This window comes from Canis lupus, chromosome X (genome assembly GCF_003254725.2).
Source record: "Canis lupus dingo isolate Sandy chromosome X, ASM325472v2, whole genome shotgun sequence".
Classification (NCBI taxonomy): Eukaryota; Metazoa; Chordata; class Mammalia; order Carnivora; family Canidae; genus Canis; species Canis lupus.
This window is the reverse complement of record NC_064281.1, coordinates 109482963-109499842: the sequence shown is the minus strand read 5'-3', so window position 1 is coordinate 109499842 and position 16880 is coordinate 109482963. Positions and strand designations below refer to the sequence as shown.

At 40.3% G+C, this 16880-nt stretch overlaps 1 protein-coding gene across 4 annotated transcripts in view; it reads left to right on the top strand.

Moving 5' to 3' along the window:
* Positions 1 to 16880, top strand: part of FGF13 (fibroblast growth factor 13) — a 497912-nt gene that overhangs the window by 159718 nt on the left and 321314 nt on the right. The gene's annotated exons all lie outside the window — the stretch shown is intronic.

Genomic DNA, 16880 nt, shown 5'->3' with positions numbered 1-16880 from the left:
TAGAAAATGATTCTGCTTATTTTTGCTAACTTAGGGAAGTCCTGAGAACCAGAGAGTGAGTAGTGACTGAGCTTCATAAATCAAACTATTATTTTGATCTATGATAATAAAACTAGGCAATTTCCATTATAATGAGGAGATTCTTTCCTATCTTTAAAGGTGTTATAAGTTACTAATGGAATCCTATAGATTGGGTTTTTGGCTCCTCATCAGCATTGGAAGTGAACTCACAAATGAAGAGCATATGTTTTATATATACTTAGTTTATCACTAAAATGCTGTACATGTATTTTATAGCCAAAACCTGAATAATAGCTATCACGAAAACAAATATTAACCTCACCCACCATCCCTGAGAAATTTCCAATATGAGTTCAAGAACTCATTCCCCCCCCCCATGTATCTGAGTACAATTACCATCAGCTAATTCGCTAATGTTAACATTTTTGATTGTTTGTTCATTTTTTAGACCAGCAGTCTATCCACTATTCAAGCCAATAAGAAGTCATTCTGGTCATTGTTGAGGTTATTCAACTATGGGAACACCAGCCAAATCTTTGCTTTAGCTGAGGATTATCCGATTTTGAATTTCAAGATTTGATTTAATGAATTTAAGTCATGAATTACCTCTGTGGAGCTGCATATTTAGAGCTACTTGCAGGATTTGTCCCTTGCATTTTGCCGCTGATGCTGGTTCCAGCAGTCCTGACAGGTTATTCAGAAGAACCCAGAGGTTTATTAGTAGAGGAGGAAGAGAGTCTAGGAGCTAACACTCTAGGGGAAGGGAAAGGAAGAGGCAAAGCATACAATGACCCTGGGCAGATCTGAATATTTATTTATTTTAAGAAGTTTTAATTTTTAAGTAACATATCCTGCATTATTAGTTTCAGGGGTAGAATTTAGTGGCTCATCAGTTGCATATAACACCCAGTGCTCATTCCATCAAGTGCCCTCCTTAATGCCCATCACCCAGTTACCCCATCCCCCCACCCAGATCTGAATATTTAAAATAATGAGATCCCTAGAAAAGCAGAGGTGGCTTGCATTTCCTCCCACTGAAAGTAATGCTGCCTTTGTGGCCATATCACAACATTCTTGCTCTGCCTTCTAAAAATCTTAAGGAGTCTTTTGTAAGTTGTCTCCAGCCAGTTTCTTGGTATGTAGGGGTCAAATCTCCTGGAGTGTGGTTGGGCCACTGAATTCAGTACACACCGCCAGAGGGACACATGCATTTACAGAGCTGTGCTTTGTTTTATTTCCTTAGAAGTGTTTTGAGGTTTTGTTCATTTTGAATATTTGTTGCACAAGCAACATTATAATGGTATTAAATATTTGGCTTGAAGAGATGGCAGGATAATGGGTGATTTTTTAAAAAAATGTTCATTCTATTTCTGTTAATTTTCCATATTTCCTTCCTGTGACTCTTTATTTTGATACACTTTTCATAATATCCTGTGACAAGAAAATTGAATATAAAATATTCCTATTTTTTAAAGTGGATTCAATGGGAAAATTGGGTTGCTTTACAGAAGTTAACTCTAGAGCCTCTTTAGTGGGTATGCCAGCCTTCTCTTTAAAAATATTTCCATTATATGGGAAAATGTACCCCTTTCCCTTCCTATGTGATATGGTGATTAACTGGATTTGCTAACCCAGCAGAGGGCATGTTCAGCTTCGACTACATGGTGTAGTGGAAGAAATTCAGGCTGAGGTGATGTAGAGTCTTGGCACGTCTGTGCCATTCACTGGTTGTTTGATCTTGGACTTTGCTTGCACTTTGGTTTCCTTATGAGTAAAATTAGAGAAATTATGACAGATGAGTTCAGAGTACTACTTTGGTTGTAATTACAATGCCCAGTCATGGAGCTGGGTTCTCTTAAGGAACAAAAGCACAGACAGGAATGATCCCATTTTTGGTAAGTTTCCATTCACACAGGCAGCAACACATGATGGTTAAGGGCATAGGCTCTGGAGCTCGGCTGCTTAGGTTTAAATCCTATTCCTATCACTTATAAACTCCATCATTGTAGGCGAGTTTCTCCATTTCTCTGTGCCCTAGATTTCTCATCTGTCAAATGGGATAATACAACATAACAACAAATGATTGTTCTAGGGGTAAAATAAGCTACTGTATGTAGAGCCTGCAGATTCAAGAGTCAGTTACAAACAAGGTGCTAAATTTTATTCAAGTAGTCAAGCTATATGGTGTCTGTATAGATCACATAATACAGCAGTCTTTTTTCTCTTAAGGCACCTTGTAGAAAAAATGCCATGTTTAATTTTATGACCAGAGGGCTTTTATTCATCAGCAAGATAATAGTTTCTCCTTATAAGATTATTCTAATGCTAATCATTGCATTGAGGAAATGGTATTCTAATTTACTAATTTATTTTTGAACAACAATGATTGAGTAATAATTATTCCATTCCTTTAAGATCAGTGTTTGGTAAATTAGCAATTGCATTCAGTAATCACTCATATTTGTAGACAACTGGCTTCTTAGGGTTTGGGAAGAGTCAAGGTCCTTTTGATGGCTTTTTTCTTCCTGGAGACTCTCAGCTGGAAGCCAGCACACTGGGGTGGGTGCAAAGCTCAGTGGAGGGTCCTCTCAGAGTCCCCACTTGTCTAGATGGACCTTGGGCAAAGCCTTGAGGCACTTTCAAGCTCTTTTAACCTGTTCAGCCAGCAACAGTTCTCATCTTCTAAATTTTCCTCAGAACAAAAGGATAGTAGAGGATTTTGCTTAAGGGTCACTTTTATTTGTAATCTATGTGATAAACCAGAATGGTTGGGGAGGTATTGTTGCAGTAAAGTCCATCATGTTTACCAGATAGATTATGTGGAAAAAGCATCGGCTGAGAAACAGCTGACCTGAGTCCTGTTGCATCCCTGCCACTGTTTACTGGCCCCTCTCCTTTAGGTATCTCTGGAAGACTGTGATTGGATGAGCTTTGTTAGCTCAATTGGGTAACACACACACACACACACACACACACACACACACGTGTACACATACACACACACAGCCAAAAAGAATTGCCTAAAAAACTGGGACATCAGTCCCTCTCTGTGAATCTGTGAAGCATTTAGTTCCTTGCCACGTGTTTGCTGTGATCTAGACTTAGCCTCGGTTTTGTCTTCCACGTAGTCCTATGGCCCCTTCCTAATGGATGATGCTCATGTTCTTCCTTCCTTCACAGTGGCATCCTGAGGACAAGCATGCTAAAAGTAGAGGCCATGCCATTTGAGCTCTTTGGGAGGAAGCAACTATATAACTAAAAGGCATTAGTATGAATACATGCGATGCCATTAATATTTCCCCAAACTGCCTTAATCCTGTTTGTGCTGTAGGTAATTTTTGTGGCTGGGGAAAATCTCCAGTTGTGTTTTTATTTTAATGAGGACCGATGACAGTGTTACTTCATAGCTCTTAAAGGGAAAAAACAAAACCAAATAAAAAGCCCGACACAGGGAACTGACACAGAAGCTTAATACATCACATTTTTACCTTGCTTCCAGTTAACACACACACACACACACACACAAGCAAATCAAATGCTGAGGCCCCTTCCAGCTCTGGTCTTCATTGGCACCAACTATTCAAAGCTCCTCATTTTATAGATAAAGAAGCTGGGGGTTCTGAGAGGAATATACTTTTCCTGAAGACTGTCAGCTAGGCTGGTGGCAGAGCCAGGATGAGGACCTTAGCCTCCTGATTCCTGAGTCGTGCCTTTTCCCACTCCAGCTTGTGCTGATTTTTCCTCCACCACTGGATCATACATGTTCAGGTTTCTCTTCTCTCAGTCTGTGAAGGCATGTATTGGATCATATTTGGCTGAAAGAATGATTTTTTTCAACGTTCCTTGTACAGCTTCCTCTATGGCTTCTTTCTAAATGCCTTCCTGAGTTCCAAGCAGAAATCTGTTACTGAAACACAGAGTCCATTTCTTCCCACTTCTTTGGTGAGAAATACACATTCTGAGTTTGGGCTTTATCTTTGGTTTTCCCTGGCATGGGTGTGCTGTGACTACAGGGATAGGCTGGATGAGGATTGTGACATTCCATAGGAGAAAGGGTTAGAGATATTGGCAAAGTAGAGAAAATAGGCATGAAATAAGAAAAAAAGGAAGTGTAATTATTCCATTCACAAATATTCTCTTAACTTCAATCAGATTCATGAATTTTGACAGCACCCGAAAACTCAGATGATTTCCCCCACACCTGTCTGTACCCTATCTCTGGTCCCACCTGCATTCCTGACCTTAGGGACCTTCCCCCAACCCTGATTAAATCCTGCAGCCTGAAAGAGCCACTTCCACTGAGACTTCCATTCCATTCACTGAGACATCCATTTATCCCATTAGTCAAATCCTTAACTGTTGACTATACCTCTACCCTCATGCTCCCCAAAGTGGCCACACCTCAGTTGTATTGGAGGTACGGATCCTGACTCTGCTTCCAATACTTGCCAAACTACTCAGCCCTGATCAGAAGCTCAGTCTGATCCCTGATCCTGCCTAGCTACTAAAGCAAAGATGAGAGCAAGGGAATTAAATGAACCAAGAGGTTGTGTGTGAGGGAGAGAGAACAAGAGGTGAGGAAAAGGGTGGGGAGTGCTGATTATGAGAGGTGCTTCGTGATGTGGCTTCTGAACCTAAAATTAATGCCCTGTGGTTTTGGATGGAGATTGAGGATGAGTTAAATAAAAGATGTAGGCTGCTTCCCAAGTTCTAAAACTCTGTGGACTATGGAGCAAGTGGATTATTGGACATTATCATCTGAACCTGAAAGGAAGGACTGATTGAAAATTCTGTGGAAACCTATCTGTTGAACACAGGTATAGAACTGGTATAGATAGTAGATAGTGTATGTAGTGTACAATTGGTCTGTGGCCCTTCATGGAATATGTCCTACCCCTCTTCATGTCTTCCTCCTCACTCCTAGCATACTGGCATATAGCTGGTATACAGTATTTGCTCAGTAGAAGATCTCTTATTTGGGAGAATTCTCAAATTTGTTAGCATGACACATGGAGCCATGATTCTTGCCTGCTTCATTTCATACCATTATAAGCCTCCTGTCTGATGTTCATACACACACATGCACACACACACACACACGAACACTTCCATTTCAGCTGTGCTTCTTTGAGCCATATTCTTTTACATTTCCTTGCCTTTGCACTGGCTCTTTCTCTGTCTAGAATGACCTTTTGCCCTAACTCTCGTTCAATCTTCCAGTCTTAGAACAAGCATCACTTTGTCCAAAAGATGTTTTCTGCTGACCCTACAATTCCCCCAGATGTTCTTTCTCTGTTCTCATAGTATTCCACTCTTAGGGCATCGTTGTCATAAAAGTGAAATAAACATAACAGTTTTGTTTCTGATCTCATCCCATATTGAACTATGAGCTCATGGAGGGCAGAGGCTGCATCTTACTCATCTCTTTCTATCCCTAGTGTTTAACCAAGGCCTGGCGCATACTAAGCCTTCACCATCTGTTTCCCAAAGATGTGAATGTAAACCTTTCTACTTATCTTGTCTGCTCTGTTTGACCCTTTTGTTCACCTCTTCTATTGTTTTTGTCTGTGAACAGAATACATAGATCATGAAGGCGCCAAAATTAATGAGCGTTGACAAGCAAACCCTATTCATTCTTATCATCTAGGAAACAAAAGATACCTGTATCTCTCCAAACATGAATTTCTCCTATGCTTCCCCTCCATTAGTGCCAAAAAGTATGTCTGGAAGCGTCTATAGTGCTGACTATCATTATTACTCACTAGAGATTATTAGCATTTATCAACCAGCTGTTTCATGGGAAGAGCTTTAGCAATTGTTTTGCATTTTTGCAGCTAATTGCAGGGACAAAGTGGATACCAATGCAAAATTTGTTTTTTAAAAGAAAACATTTTCTCTCTAATCAAATCCTCATGGTAAAGACAACATGAAATTATAACTGATCAGCACTCATGAACCAGGGAGAGATGAAGGGGTAAATTCTTTTTGATTCCTACTTAATAAATTGAAAGGTAAGATGTCACATATTTCAAGGAAATTTGCAGAATCCAATGATACAAATGCTGGAGACTTAGAATGAGATAAGGTTTGGCTCAAGGATTAAAAGGAATGGGTAAGGAGTGCTTTCTGAACATTATAGAAACCCAGACTAATAGAGCTGGAAAGGCTTCTAACATCTAGTTCAGTGATCCTCAAAATTTTTGCTCACATTCCCTCTAAAATGATGAAAGTATTTTGAAAAACTGCATAACTATTCACATAATTATTTTTATTTATATAAACCAGGAGCTTAAATGATTGCAAAAGGGAATGCCAGTCTGGGTCAGTGAGAACATGCGACTCTTGATCTTGGGGTCGTGAGTGGAAGCTCCACGTTGGGTGTAGAGGTTACTTAAATAAATACTTTAAAAACTTTAAATGGTTGCAAAAGACATAATTTTCAGCATATTGTGTATTTTTTATAGGCTTTAAGTCTATTTTTGTCACAACCTTGGAAATGGCTGAGTTAGCTCATTCAGTTTATGGAAAATGTCCACCATATAACCTCTAAGATTAGTGAACCCAGTCTTCATTGTCAAACCAGTCAACTCAGATAGACTTTCTATTAGAATCTGATTTTATTATATTCTCCTGTGACAAATGTTACACTACCAAATTCTGACGTGAAGATAGGTAGGCAAGCCACAGAGCTTTGCCACGGTTTGTCAACTGGATGACATAAAGGCATTGCCTCATCAGTACTTTTTACCTGAACACTTTGCTTTGCTCTACTGGGACTCTCCTTCAGGAGCTTCTCTGTTCTTGAATTCTCCCTTTGTTGTTTGGTACTCCAGAGGGTTTTACTCTCTTCAACAGTGCTCCAAAGTAAAATTCAGGATGGTCAAGGGGGTCTATCTCTCTTCTGTCAAATGGGAAAAGGAACACCGTGGAAGTGGAAGTGAGGAAGGAGAATCTATAAATGAGTGGCAGCTGTCCCAGCCTACTTACTTTCTGGAAAGTCAGATACCCAAATTTGAAAATTTCTGATCTTGTGTACTGTTCTCTAATTTTCCTAATGTTTCAACTAAGCCCTAAAAAGGAGCAAGTACTAATTCAAAGCGGCAGTGCTTGTTAACCAGTGGTGGAGCCAGTCCTGGAATATAGATGTTTTGATTTCCTAGTTGGTGTGTGCTTCTTATCCCATGATGTCTTATTAATCTGCCCTACATTTCAGTGACTGTAGTCTCTTTAGACAATCACAGTGGAGCTTTCTCTTAGAAGACAAGAGGTCTGACCTTGATATTTCTTCACAGGGAGATGTGTAAACAGAGAACTCAGAGGTGGTAGTTATTTGTTTGTAACTGTTCTGACATTACTTGAAGGCTAAGCAGGTAGGGTTACCACTTAGCAAGCTTTCATTCAAATGCCTGTGACTTAACAGGTCTGTTCTATGTTCGTGGAAAAGGTACTTTTAACATGAGACCAAAACCTCTTAGTAGTTATCAATTTTTTGAAATGCTTACTGTTTACCTCATTTTGTTAGCTTCTGGGATTAAGTTTTCCAAGTACATAAACTCTGTCTTGTTTCTTTACTTCATAGTCCTCTAAAACACTGTTTTAGTACTATGATGCGTAGATGTTTCTGGAATCAGAGTGCCTCCATTCCAGTATTGGTTCTGTCACCTGCCAGCAGTATGGCTTTGGGTAAAATATTAACCTCTCAATACCTCTGTTTCCCCGTCTGTAAAATGGGTAGTAAGGTTTGGGTATATGGTAAGAATCAAGTGCATAGAAGTATAATTATAATAAGTACTCAGGAAGTGTTAGCTATTTTTATCAATATAGTTAAATGAAACCACCAAGTAATCTAATCTTAAGAGCATGAGGGGAGCTAGCCCATGAAAAGAAAGCAGGTTAGAAAGTACATTAAATTCACACAGAGGTAAGCTCTGAAGGAGAGAGAGCAGGCCTGCAGAAAGGAAGGGACTAGACAGTTTTATGGAAGGTTCATCAAGCCACATATGAAATAATGTTTTAAGACCATGCTGACCAATAGAACTTTTTAATAGAATAGAAATGTTCTGTATCTACGTTGTCTGATATGGTAGCCACTAGTCACATGTGGCTCTTAAACACTTGAAATGTGACAAATCCTAATGAAAAATTGAATTCTTCATTGTATTTAATATTAACTAATTTCCAGTTATATTTAAATGGCCACTTATGGCCAGTGGCTACCATTTTGGCTAGTACAAGTTTAAGACTCCAGCTTTGTTTTGTCTGTTACCTCAAATCTTTGAGTAGTAAGATAGCTTAAATAGACTATGAGAATAGTGAAGGTAAAAGTGACTCCAGGATAGCAAGTGCCATGTTTAAGTAAAGGCCAGTTCCAAATGATATGCCATATGTCCCTCTTCTGGCTCTGTTCCTCCTTTCTTACCTCCTTCATCTCCCTCTAGACTGTTTCCTTTCTCACTTTTCCTCTATATACCCCTCCATCATTCCTCTTTGTTTCCCTGTGGTCAGGCCTCTCAGCCAAGTATTTTGAGACCTATGTCCTTACCAATTAAGTCCCACTAATTAAGGTCAAGGAAGTGTATTAAGATACCTGTGGTATAGTGGCTGATTCCTTAGGAATGGAAGCTAATTGTGAAAACATTGCAAGCTGTGGCAAAAAAGAGATCTTTTCCCACACTATTTCCATATGAAGTACCTTTTTCTATCAATTTACTGTTAAGTAGTAGATCCATTAAGTAGATCACAGGCAAAATCATTTAAGATTTTGTAAGACTGTTGGGGCACCTGGGTGGCTTAGTCGATTGAGCATCCAACTCTTAGCTTTGGCTCAGGTCATGATCTCAGGATCTTGAGAACAAGGCCTGCATTGGACTCTGTGCTCAGCATGGAGTCTGTTTGAGATTCTCTTACTCCTTCTACCTCCCCACCCCCTGCTCATGCTGTCTCTCTCTCTCAAATAAAATAAATAAAATCTTAAAAAAAAAGATTTTGTAGACTATCTACAAAGGCTACTACTGTATACCATAACTAGATACAGATGATATTTCGATGCCTTCCTCATCTCACGACATATTATATTTTGAAAGTTTAGTCCTTTAAGGGAAAGAAAAACATTTATTTTTTTCAAGATTTTATTTATTTATTCATGAGAGACACAGAGAGGGAAAGAAAAACATTTAATTTAAGTCAGGAAAATGAATCGCACTTAATGCATTTGGAAGACAAAGAAGTACTATCTGGACCCTACAGATTGAGAATCATGCATATTGTCATCTGAGCACTATTTAGGGCCAGTGTTTCCATGTGAACAAAGTTATAGACCTTCTGAAAACAACCCCTTTGTGCATTTCTAATATTCAGGTTAAAGTAGTTCATTGTTAGTATTTTGAATATCTTAAATGTGCACTGAGTCATAGTTAATATCTTAAATGGCTTTAACATTTGCTATTGTAAAAGAAGCTATTTTTTAGAGCACCATAAAAACTCTTTTATCTGTGGAACCCATCTATATTAAAATTATAACTTTATAGCAGCTTTCTGTGGGGGAAAATGGTGACTCTGACATTTTATTCCATTTGACCATGGAGAAGAGGACCATAATTTCAACAGTCAAGTCCCAAATGCATTGTTGTGCCCATTTTCTTTATACAAAATGTCATTTCATCTGTCTGCTAATAACCCACCTTAATCCATTTTCAACTGCCACTTTTTCTTTCAAGAAACTCTCACAAGCACTTTTCATTTTCTTTAAAATAGAAGTAACTGTTGTAACTTCTCACACATGTTCATAGAATAAATGTATTTAGTAAAATTGCAAGTCACTTGGAAAGTCATGAGAGAGTGGGCCTTGCTTTGGGGTGGCCCCCAGGGTTCAAGATCCTTTCTGAGTCCTGTGTCTACCACAGGTAATACAGTGCTAGAAGGCCAAAGTGAATATTAGTTGCCCATAAAGTTCAGGGTCCACTTCTGGATTCTCTATTCTGTTCCATTGATCTATGTGTCTGTTTTTGTGCCAGTACCACACTGTCTTGATGACCACAGCTTTGTAGTACAACCTGAAATCTGGCATTGTGATGCCCCCAGATATGGTTTTCTTTTTTAAAATTCCCCTGGCTATTCGGGGTCTTTTCTGATTCCACACAAATCTTAAAATAATTTGTTCTAACTCTCTGAAGAAAGTCCATGGTATTTTGATAGGGATTGCATTAAACGTGTATATTGCCCTGGGTAACATTGACATTTTCAGAATATTAATTCTGCCAATCCATGAGCATGGAATATTTTTCCATCTCTTTGTGTCTTCCTCAATTTCTTTCAGAAGTGTTCTATAGTTTTGAGGGTATAGATCCTTTACATCTTTGGTTAGGTTTATTCCTAGGTATCTTATGCTTTTGGGTGCAATTGTAAATGGGATTGACTCCTTAATTTCTCTTTCTTCAGTCTCATTGTTAGTGTATAGAAATGCCACTGACTTCTGGGCATTGATTTTGTATCCTGCCACGCTACCGAATTGCTGTATGAGTTCTAGCAATCTTGGGGTGGAGACTTTTGGGTTTTCTATGTAGAGTATCATGTCATCGGCGAAGAGGGAGAGTTTGACTTCTTCTTTGCCAATTTGAATGCCTTTATTCGATAAAGGAGGAAAGACTATCCATTGGAAGAAAGACAGTCTCTTCAATAAATGGTGCTGGGAAAACTGGACATCCACATGCAGAAGAATGAAACTAGACCACTCTCTTTCACCATACACAAAGATAAACTCAAAATGGATGAAAGATCTAAATGTGAGACAAGATTCCATCAAAATCCTAGAGAAGAACACAGGCAACACCCTTTTTGAACTCGGCCATAGTAACTTCTTGCAAGATACATCCACGAAGGCAAAAGAAACAAAAGCAAAAATGAACTATTGGGACTTCATCAAGATAAGAACTTTTGCACAGCAAAGGATACAGTCAACAAAACTCAAAGACAACCTACAGAATGGGAGAAGATATTTGCAAATGACATATCAGATAAAGGGCTAGTTTCCAAGATCTATAAAGAACTTATTAAACTCAACACCAAAGAAACAAACAATCTGATCATGAAATGGGCAAAAGACATGAACAGAAATCTCACAGAGGAAGACATAGACATGGCCAACATGCATATGAGAAAATGCTCTGCATCACTTGCCATCAGGGAAATACAAATCAAAACCACAATGAGATACCACCTCACACCAGTGAGAATGGGGAAAATTAACAAGGCAGGAAACAACAAATGTTGGAGAGGATGTGGAGAAAAGGGAACCCTCATACACTGTTGGTGGGAATGTGAACTGGTGCAGCCACTCTGGAAAACTGTGTGGAGGTTCCTCAAACAGTTAAAAATAGACCTGCCCTACGACCCAGCAATTGCACTGCTGGGGATTTACCCCAAAGATACAGATGCAGTGAAACGCCGGGACACCTGCACCCCGATGTTTATAGCAGCAATGGCCACGATAGCCAAACTGTGGAAGGAGCCTCGGTGTCCAACGAAAGATGAATGGATAAAGAAGATGTGGTTTATGTATACAATGGAATATTACTCAGCTATTAGAAATGACAAATACCCACCATTTGCTTCGACGTGGATGGAACTGGAGGGTATTATGCTGAGTGAAGTAAGCCAGTCGGAGAAGGACAAACATTATATGTTCTCATTCATTTGGGGAATATAAATAATAGTGAAAGGGAATATAAGGGAAGGGGGAAGAAATGTGTGGGAAATATCAGAAAGGGAGACAGAACGTAAAGACTGCTAGCTCTGGGAAACGAACTAGGGGTGTTGGAGGGGGAGGAGGGCGGGGGGTGGGAGTGAATGGGTGACGGGCACTGGGGGTTATTCTGTATGTTAGTAAATTGAACACCAATAAAAAAAAAAAAAGGCCAAAGTGAGAACAGTAGTTGCCAGTGAATGGCCATGAATGCAAGTCCAGGCTTTCAAAAATCTTTTTTTTCCCAATTAAGACAGTGTGAGAAGTATCTAATGAACAGTGCCTCAAAATCTAATACTGCAGGTCCCAGATAACTTTCTCAAATCCCATTTTTCTATATAGATCAAACTGCAGCCTTTCCAGTATATTCTCAGTGCTACTACAAGCTTAAGCTCCCTAAAGCATAGCATAGTGTTCTTGCCCTTTGCTATTCTCTCAAACCTCTGTACCACCTTAATGTCTACCAGATACAGTCTTTTCTAACCTAAAAGTTCAGATTCTTTGCAGTTGTGCTCTTACCCTTGTTCTCAGCCTTTTTCACTGTTCTACTCCCCTGAAGCCCCAGTGAACTGCTTTTGGTTCTCTTATCATCCCCCGTGCTTTTTGGCTATCCCCTCTTATTCATAGCATTCTTCCTCCAGGATCTTTTGCCTCCTCTGGATTCTGATGGCCAAAGAACTGTCCATCTTCTAATCCTGGATCATATCCTGTCTCCTCCAAGGAACCTTCCCAGAGTCCCCAGTGGAACAATGGAAGGGCTTTTTCTCTGTAATTCTCTCATATTTTTACATTATGGTACATGGAAGAGCTTGAAATCAGCAACCCTGGATTTGAATCCAAGTTCCACCATTTGCTAGATGTATGATCTTGGACAAGACATTGAACCTCATTTTCAGAGCCTATGCCTTCATTTGAAACATGGGGATCATAATACTTTCCCTGCACATGTCATAAGCTTGCTGCACACCTCGAAGGAGATAGTGCATGTGAAAGTTCTGGGTATACAATGAACATGGGGAGTGTTGTTCCTCTTGTAATTGTTCTTCCATTGAAAAACCAGCCAATGCTGCCACGAAACAATCATTTTGAAAGGTTCAGAGAGGACAAGTGTGTCATGTAATCCCTTGGCATGATTATCAAACTGTCCCAGAAACTAGGGTTTCAGCCTCCACACTCTACTTTCTTTTTTTTTTTTTCACACTCTACTTTCTAGTTGGTTTCCAGCACCAGACAGGCCCGAATACATTAAGTCATACTACATGTTCTGATTTAGGGTTTGAAAATCAGGGTGGCTGTAGTTACAGCACTTGCTTGCACTAGTGAGTTCCATGAGGACATAAATCGCAGCTGGTTTAGCTCCGTGTCTTCTACACTGCTTAGCACCATGCTGATGCTGATACATACGATGTGCTCGTTCTCGTAAGTCTCAGTGAGCTGTGACGAATGCCAGAAACCTCTTCTGGAATGCGTCTAGTTGAAATCCTAGCTGTTAGGTTCTAAAACCCGTATTTTGCCAGTCTGATGTAATGTTAGGCATTTCTCTTTCCTTAGTTGTCTTACAGGGTTGGGGGGAGGTGTCCCAACTCTCATTAAATATCTAAGAGCTGAAGACTTCAAAGTAGAGAGGAGATAATGACTCAGCGAAAAGGGAGTTGAGAGGTGGGAATGAGGTCTCAGAGTAGAGACATGGCAGGGTGGAGGACTTGCTGGAGCTCTTGTTCTCAGGGTCAGGAGCTCCTAAGCAGGCTGTATTATAAAATAACCAAATGGCACCAGCCAGGGAGATCCATTCTCCATCCCACTCGTTCTCTTTTAACCAACTCACCATGTCCCCAGCAACCAATAGCAAAGTTATGGGGTGGGGTGGGGGGCTTGCCTGGGTGGCCCAGTCAATTGTCTGACTCTTGATTTTGGTTCAGGTCATGATCTCAGGGTTGTGAGATTGAGCCCCGCATCAAGCTCCAGGCTGGATGTGGAGCCTGCTTGAGATTCTCTCTTTCCCTCTCCCTCTGTCCCTCTCCCACCCACCTCCTTAAAAAGAAAAAGAGTTATGGGCAGCCTAGTTCTGTTAACACCATAGACTTTTCTGCTTCATATATTCTTTCCAACTTTCTCCCATCCCACCCTCTCCAATTCTGCATCCACCCAACTGCTGGCCTCTGATCCTTATTCTACTTTCTAGCCCCAAACTCACTATTGATGTGACTTTGATACTCAGGAAGAAATTGTGGGCTCAACCTGCAAATTGTCCTCTTGCTCAGTCTAATTCAGGTGTTCCAGCACTCAACTCCAGCATTGGCTAACCCGACAGGCTCTTTTGCCCCCCACTGAGGCCAAGGCAACTGCTGTGAGGAAATTAGCACGCCCTGGGTCTGGTGACCATTTGGGGGCTCTCTATCCTAGAGGCAACGAATGATCTGTTTGTCTTATCCTTCCCTCCTTCTGCTGAAGTTCAGATCTCATGAGCTGCAGTAGGCTAGCTCCAGCCCACCATGCTAACCTGAGATCAGGAATTGCTTTCTGAATGAGCTTCATGGTAATAACCTCCATGCCTGAACTCCAGTGATTTCTTCCACTTTCTACATCAAACTTTCCTTTATTCAGTTACTCACAAAATAAACACTAACTGCCATTCAGGTGGTGTAATCCTGTATGTCTCATGTATTTGTCTTATCTGTATAGCCAAAATGTAAACTTCAAAGTAAGTCAGTCGGAGAAGGACAAACATTATATGTTCTCATTCATTTGGGGAATATAAATAATAGTGAAAGGGAATATAAGGGAAGGGAGAAGAAATGTGTGGGAAATATCAGAAAGGGAGACAGAACGTAAAGACTGCTAACTCTGGGAAATGAACTAGGGGTGGTAGAAGGGGAGGAGGGCGGGGGGTGGGAGTGAATGGGTGACGGGCACTGGGGGTTATTCTGTATGTTAGTAAATTGAACACCAATAAAAAATAAAAATAAAAAAATAAATAAATAAATAAATAAATAAATAAATAAAAGGAAAAGAAAAGAAAAAAAAAGGAAGGATCCTCTTGAAGGAAAAATATCAAACCACCCAACTGATTCTTATGATTCTATTAATGTGCTCAAGATAATATTAAAAACACCTAGCATTTATTCATCCCCACTATGCAGTAGGCTCTGAGTTAAGTGCTTTACATGGAACATTTTATTTAAGTCTAACAATATCCCTATGAGGTAGTTGCTGTTGTGTGCATTTCCCAGATGAGGAAGCTGAAATCTTGAGAGTGTAAGTAACTTGCCAAAAGCTGCACAGCTAATAGACACTAGAACCAGTTATTAAATGTATCTCCATTTGACCTCAGGGCCCTGAAGTCAAAGCAGTAAAAAAAAGTCCTACCTTTCACCCAGGGAACACTGGCACAGTTGGCCACCATGGTTAGTTCTGTCCAAATTTGCTTATACCGGGTTTCACTACTTTTCTTTTTTTTTTTTTTTTTTAAATTTATTTATTTATGATAGTCACAGAGAGAGAGAGAGAGGCAGAGACACAGGCAGAGGGAGAAGCAGGCTCCATGCACTGGGAGCCCGATGTGGGATTCGATCTCAGGTCTCCAGGATCGCGCCCTGGGCCAAAGGCAGGCGCCAAACCGCTGCGCCACCCAGGGATCCCTCACTACTTTTCTAAGTAATATTCGCTTTCTGAAGTCTAGCTGAATAAAGTGCATTGTGAACAACTGTAGTACCTAAGAGTGTTTTATTACTTGCCATATTTGAAAATAGAATGTGATTGCTGCAAAAAGTATGGACAATGGGTGGGAACTTAAAGAATCTGAAAGGCCACATGAAAACTCAAGTAGTTCAGAAATTATTTCTGCCATTCACCACGGAGACTTGTGTGTTAGTCACTAGCAGATGTCATAGGCCCACTTGGTGCTTTGTAGGAACAAACATTTCTCCGAAAGTTATATTTGGTATAAATAGAAACACTCTTAAACTAGAAGGATCAAAGGCTTTCATGGGAGGCTGTTTGTGGGGTATCTGAATTGGCACTGTTTCTACAGCACACCAATCCCTGGGCAGGGTTCCTCTTGTCCTGATCCCCATCTCATTGAGGGGAACAGTGTGACAGCATAGACATAGCATAGGCTGTAGGGGCCAAGAGCCTATAAATCCCAGCTGTGCCCCCTTTCTAATTGCCTGAGTCGCTGGAAAATGGGGCTTGATGCCCAGCCTCCTTCTCTTCCCCATTCAGTTATATTAAAGAAAGCTTCTTTTTTTTTTTTAAAGAAAACTTCTTGAGAGCCAACCATGTGCCAGGCACTGTGCTAGGAAGTATGGCTATAATGGCGAATAAAACATTCTCCTTGCCCCCATGACACTTAAAATTTAACAGATTATACCTATCTTTCTGTCTTTCTTCTTTTCGTCCTTTTATTTTGGCATACCCGACCCAATCATGCACACCTGCACATGTGCGCACACACACACATTCAGATCTCTGTGACTTGTGTCTATTTCAATCCAAGATTGTTGCCATTCGCATGCACAGCCCTTCTGGCAGGTGAATCAGCCAGTCAAAAACAGGCTTGATTGATTTGCTTGAGTGACTTGCCTGCCAACAAAGTATGGATATAGTCCTTGAGTCAGGTGGCTTTCAGGGTTTCCACTGGTGTTAGAATTTCAAATTTAGTTCCCTGCTGCTGGTTATACATGGGAGGCAATGACAAGCTATCAGCTCTGCAATTTGTTGTAGTGATGTGCTAATTAAAAGGCATCCCTAATACGTTGAATTTTAGGTTCAGAAGCCAGTGCTCTTATAAGAAAATGACACTAGTAATGAAAAATGCACTATGCTTTCCTGTGACAAATTACAGGAATATGACACCTCACAAATTCACTTGATTTTGCAGGCATTATATAAGTTATATTGCTGTACTGCGATTATATGTGGCTGATGGATCATCCTCTTCCACAAAGTGCTCTGCCCAGTGGATTTCAAATCTCTGTGAAGGATGTTACCAATTAAGTCCGAGACCTGGAAGTCAGCCTGGACGTTTTGTTCTCTGCCCCCATCCTCCCCCAAATGTGTTTTATCCCAAAGTTCTCTTGAATTTGCTCCTTAAATAGGTCTCCTCTCCGTCCCCACTGCC